Source organism: Caretta caretta, chromosome 1 (genome assembly GCF_965140235.1).
Source record: "Caretta caretta isolate rCarCar2 chromosome 1, rCarCar1.hap1, whole genome shotgun sequence".
In the NCBI taxonomy this organism is placed as follows: Eukaryota; Metazoa; Chordata; order Testudines; family Cheloniidae; genus Caretta; species Caretta caretta.
The window spans coordinates 273,453,816-273,459,815 of record NC_134206.1 but is presented as its reverse complement, the minus strand read 5'-3'; the positions used below and the strand labels follow the sequence as shown (position 1 = coordinate 273,459,815).

The 6,000-nt window shown below is 45.4% G+C and overlaps 1 long non-coding RNA gene across 1 annotated transcript in view; it reads left to right on the top strand.

Annotated features, from left to right (window-relative positions):
• The first annotated feature begins 211 nt into the window (after positions 1–211).
• Positions 212–6,000, top strand: part of LOC142070568 (uncharacterized) — a 148,271-nt gene continuing 142,482 nt past the window's right edge. Inside the window, exon 1 of the long non-coding RNA XR_012666431.1 lies at positions 212–275. This is a non-coding gene — a long non-coding RNA (uncharacterized LOC142070568). The remainder of the gene's footprint in view (positions 276–6,000) is intronic.

Below are 6,000 nucleotides of genomic sequence, written 5' to 3'. Positions count from 1 at the left end.
AATTTTAAAATGGGACCAATCTTCTTGTGTGTGTATCTTTTGTGACCTAATGATTTAAAATGAGGTCTCCAGATGTGAGAGGGCAATGCATTAACACCATGCACTTCATTATTGCTGAAGTGTGGTATATTGAAAACTGTGTTAAAATTATGGGCTATCACTTTAAATTATAAGGGCTTTCCTGGTCCCGTTTGAAGGCTAAGGGCTTCGAGGGAAACCATGTGATCTGGGTCCTTGTGGGCAGTCTGGACAGAGCCAGTCTGGAACACGGTGGGGTGAGTTGTGCCTCTCTGCCTTAGGTAGCAGCCTGGTTTCTCTCTCTCTCTGTTTTGTGGTTGCTCTGTGTTAGGGTTCTGGATTCTAAGAAATAAAGGACTGATATGTTGCAACCTTCAAGCACAAGTGTTTTATGTTTTAATCTAACTTCTTTGTGTTTATGTCATGGATATAACATGAAGATTTCATTATTGATAATGGGCCTGATCCAAAGCTCACTGAAGTTAACTGGAATGTTTCCCAGGGTTTTGGATCACACTCACTGTGGTTTCATAATTAAATTGATCTGACAGAATACAATATACAATAGACTACCTTGAACTCTGTTGCTATTTTGTAAAATCCTCCCTTGGTTTTTCAATGGGCATGAAGAAATATCTATTTTCATACTAATTTGATGCTTCATCTACTTGTTATCATATTTTAATGCCTGTTACTCTCATGATGAATCAGCCGTAAGAGCCTTCGTTTTGTTGCTTTCTCCCCCCACCCACCCCCCTTTTTTTTAAGCCTCTGCTGCAGGAATGAAATCCGGTGATCAAACAGTCATTAAAGAGACTGTATAATGAGTTCAGCCTTTGACTAAAGGATAGTATGTGAGCTATGGATGTGACCTAGGATTAAGAAGAACTCAACAGTGCTTGACTTCACTGATTCAGTTAGTGGCAGATGTTAGATTCTAGGAGGAGGGAGAAGTTAGAAATAATCATTTATTTATTCACTCCACAGTCTCCTGCAGCAAAAAATTGCAGTAGTCACAGTAGACAGTGTTCACCCACACTGAGCAACTTAGAACTCTTAGTTTATGCTTTTAAGAAAAAAAAGCTGATTATTCTGTTAACATGGAAACCTTTTCAGAGAACAAGCGGTGGGGTGGGGAGGGATAATCTATTTCCAGTGGTTTACTGGCTAAATGGTATGACGCCCACTGTACCACATTACCATAGGTTTAATTTATTCCATCTAATACTGTGGATGGTACTGCAGAGGTTTTTGAGGGAGTGTGGGCAGTTAGGTGCTAAAAGCATGAGAATTCTAATATCCTAGGCCTCTGAGGTGGAAACTACTGAGTCTTAAGTGGTGCATAGGTCTTGCACAGGTCCTCTGCACAGGGGTGAATTTTACCCTGAACGAAGATATTTTCTGAGACAGCCCTCCCTCACTTCCTATTGGAATTGAAGCTACCGGGGGCCAAATACTTACCACCCATCCTCTTTCATCATTACTGAGTCAGGAAAGAACAGTCATGCTACTTGAGCATGCAGTAATAACTCCTCCATATATCCTTGTGAATTACAGCAAGGTACATCTACTGTGCAGGTGTTGCCTAGTGGTGATTTACAAAGGAGTCTTTGCTTTCAGGAGGGTGAGCCGCAGCAAGAAAAAATAATCTTGGTATATGAAACATTCATACTGGAAGCGATATAATATATCTTAAGGCATTCAAAAATATAGAAAAAAGACTTTTTTTCCTACATAACCTATTTTGTTTTAAAAAAAGAGGCAATTTCTTGACAGTGGGATCTTAATTTTATCATCTAGACACTAACATCACTGCTTGATTTTCAGACTTTTCTTTTATAGTTCAAAGTAGACTCTGAAGTTCAGAGAACGGGAGGGAGAGTTTAATTCTGACAGACAATAAAGCTGTTTGCAATCTGATGTATGTACCCAGACAAGACAAATTTGGAATCTAGCTTTGAATATGATGTAGTATATTTATTGCAGCTCTCAGGTATTAAGTATGTGCGTACAGAATGAATTAGCAGTTAAAACAGAAAGCAATGTCTACTATTCTAGTACCAGAATTTCAGTGAAATAAGTAGTAAGCTCTGCATTTAGACCCGTGTGACATATCTTTCTGCTATGTCATAAATGGTAGGACAATTGATTGTGACATTTCCACCTTCTTTGCAGATCAAAAGAAGGTGAAATTTCCCAGTATTAGGGGTCTGGCTAACGAGATGGAAGTATTTTAAAAGGGAGATGAAGCTACATCTAAGGGGAAGTTTGGATCATGTGCTTGGGTTTATGTAGCAAAAGCTTTGCTGTCCATCTCTAAACCTTTTTAATCTCTCTCTTTTTTTATGTAAGGTAGTTGAAGTTAGACACAATAATCCAGAGGAAAGTGTCCATTGTTTAGATATACCACCATGTGACAGGTTTTGGTCGGTCCTCCGAGCTCCTAGGGGCGATGGAGAGCTATGGTCTCACTGGCAGGCCTCAGCCACACCTTCCGGGCATTGGGGAATTAGCAGGGAAGGTGTGCCGGCACAAGTCAGTAGCGCACCCCTCAGGCAGGGGAGCATCTGAGTAGGGGAACACAGGCCCACCCAACTCCACTGCGTTCCAGCCCAGGGCCCTGACAGTGGTGGGAGGCAAAAGTCCCGCCGCTGGGTCAGTGGGGCCGTCCGCGCCCACTGACCAAACACACCCACCCCACGGTGTAGTTCGGCCCCTGAGCTACTTCCTATCCGGTCTCTCAGGCGGGTCGCTCCAGTCCCTCCATCTCCTCCGGGTATTCCGCTGCGGGCCACTCCCGCTCCCCCTCGGTATCGGGCTCACGCTGGCCCGGGCTGCAGTCAGGTCCCTCCAGGTCCTCTGGGTACTCAGCGGCCGGCAGCCCTGGTTGCCGCAGGCCTTCCTCCCGGTCAGGTTCCTCCTTGCCCCAGGCTTTGCCTGGGTCAGCAGCAGGATAGCGAGAGAGCAACCAGCAGTCCATGTCTGTCTCCCTCCCTGGTGCTGTCTTCACTGGGCAGAGGGCCCCGCCCTTTGTACTTCCTGTCCCACCCTTCCCCTTCTGGGGATTGGCGGAAGCTTGGTCTGGCCCTGCCCACTCAGACTGAGAGGGTGGCTCTTACCCTCTGGTTCGGAGGGGAGCCACCCTGGCTCCCTACACACCATGACTAATTTCTTTGATAAAATCCCTCAGGGTTTTGTTACAGTGCTCAACTTTTAGGTGCCATTGAAATCCATAGCCCTGAGTTTGGCTCCAGGCTCCATATACAATACAATATGCTCCTGATCATTCAGAAACATGGGGAACATGGATTGTATTCAGATAATCAGGAGTCTGGATAATCGAGAGGGCAGGAAGGGCAGTGCAGGGAGCCCTCTGCAGCCCCGCTGTCATGGCCCTGCTCACTCTGTCACATGATCGTGGTGCTCGGGGGCTCCCTGTGCTGCCTATCCTGCCCCCTGATTATTGCAGGCACAAGGTGTGGAGAGCAGGGGGAGTCTGTGATCCTGGTGTGGCACAGTGGAGACCCCCAGCCCTGCCAGGATGGCAGCCTTCCCCACACCTTGTACCTGCTGGGATAGGCTGTCACTGGCCCTGCAGCAGTGCAGGGAGATATCTGCAGTTGCACTGTCCTGGTCCCGCTCACATGACAGTGGGGCTGCAGAGGGCTCCCTGCACCATCACAGGATTCATTCAGCAGCAGGGTGGCCTCCCGCACAGCTGGGGGGGGAGGTGTCTCTGCTTTATTATCTGAACCTCTGCATTGTCCGAATCCCTTTCAGAAGGGTGGGATTTGGATAATGAGGGGGTTCAGAAAATAGGGTTTGGGAAAATCTGGAGTATACTGCGTATGGGGAGAGTTAGGCACTTAAGAATAGGATTCACAGAAGCCAGCTAGCCGAGTGGCATTCTGCCTAAGCTAGATAATAGGAAATACTGGGGAGAGGCACGAGACCTGAGCCCTCTCTCTCTCAAAGGGATGTAGGCCCCAAAGTCCAGGTCGGAGGGAAGTGCCTATCTCCACACAGGATTCACAGCCATGGACCCTCTCCTAGAACTGGATGCCCAAGCAGTTTCTCACAAACAAACACAGGAAGCGAGGGTGGTGCTCTCCTGCCTTTTAGCCCAGTGGTTACAATGCTCCCCTGGTTTGTAGGCAGAAATTAACCTGGGATGCCATCAATCTGCTGTGCAGCAGGGACTTGAACCTCAATATCCTCCCAGCACACCGCTCAGCAGCGTGTCCCAGCCATTTAGCCATGGAATATTCTGATGGTGGTGGGGTGTCTCTTCAATCTGCCCTGCTGAAGCTGTTCCACTGTGTATAAATAATTAAATATTCTAACTAGCTTACTCTGTCCCAATGGATAATACTATAGCCCAGTGGTCTGGACATTTACCACAGAGGTAGAAGACTCAGGGTCTAGTCCCCTGGTGCCAATAAAGGCAAACAGCTTTAATAGGAAGGGTTAAGAGAGACTTGTCCTATGATTGCCTATTGTTTAGGACACTCTCCAGAGATCAGCAAAAAGAACGAGGAGGACTTGTAGCACCTTAGAGACTAGCACATTTATTAGGGCATAAGCCTTCGTGGGCTAAAACCCACTTCATCGGATGCATGCAGTGGAAAATACCATAGAAAGATTATATATATATATATATATATATAAATAAAAATAAAATCACACACACACACAGAACATGAAAAAATGGGTGTTGCCATACATGGCAATACCCATTTTTTCACGTTCTCTGTATATATATCTTCCTACTGTATTTTCCACAGAGATAAAGTTAGAGAGTGGGGGCACTACTACTACCCCCACTGGCTGTTTTGTGAGAGTTTCGGCAGGCCCCACAGGCAAGTTAGATGGGGGAATATCCTGGATGTACCTACGCATGAGATAGGGAGTGAGGTGGCAGAAACTTGGGGGACTTCAATGGTGGATATTTAGGTGCCAAAGATTTGAGGACCTACTGAGTTAGGCTGCAGCTGAGCAAGGGTTTTGAGGATCTTGGCATCTAAAATGGCACTTAAGTGCCTATACCCTTTTGTTGATCTAGCTCCCAGACCTTGTCCAGGCAAGACCCCTTACTATACACACTTATTATTTTCAGTGTAAGGAGTAGGCGTATATCATGATGGTTTCCTGTTTTTAGGCAGTTAATTATTTGACAAAATGCTGCCTATTGTCCTGTGATTACATGTTATCAAATTTAATGGACATTTTGACTGATTCAGGTCTGACCTACATTCAGGAGCTAGCAGAAATACAGCTTCTCTGAACTTTCCATTACAGATAGAGACAAACTCTTTTGCTCCATCTGGATATCTGCAAACATTTTGAGGTTGTTGTTCTGTGATACATTTGAAATTTTGAATCTTTTCTCTGTTGAAAGTGGTACCTAGCAAGTCAAATAGTATTCCTTCCAGACCCCTGAGTGGCTAAGCACGTGGCTTGGGAACAGAAGAGTCATCAGACACCATTCCACTTGCTTTCTCAAAGCAAAAGAGGCTTGTTTTAGCTGAGCTCTTTCTAGTGGAAAAGCCATAAAAGAGCCATTTTTCCTCAGCCCCTCCTGCAACACCCAGATACCAGACTGCATTCTCCTGTGGTGGTCAATGGGGTCAAATACTGCAATCGTTTAAGTCACTGTCCCTGCTTCTTCTGGCTTTATATTTCTCTACTGTGCAATATTTTACAATGTGTTATTTTGTTTTTTACTCATTAAAAAGATCTTGTATGCTTCCCAACTAATCTCCACAATGGTATTATCCTGTACTTCATCTGTGGTCCTCAGTGTTATTTCCCCCTATGGTTGTTAGTGCCATTTGTCGTTCTAGTGAGCTGGGAGAACATATTCTGAGCCAATCTTTGCCTATGAGTCCACAAGGAAATCTGAAAATGGGAACTTTTACACCGTCACTTGCAAGCCAATTTCAAACTGGCTTTGCAAAAGCTCACCTAGATCTAGGGTAAAAT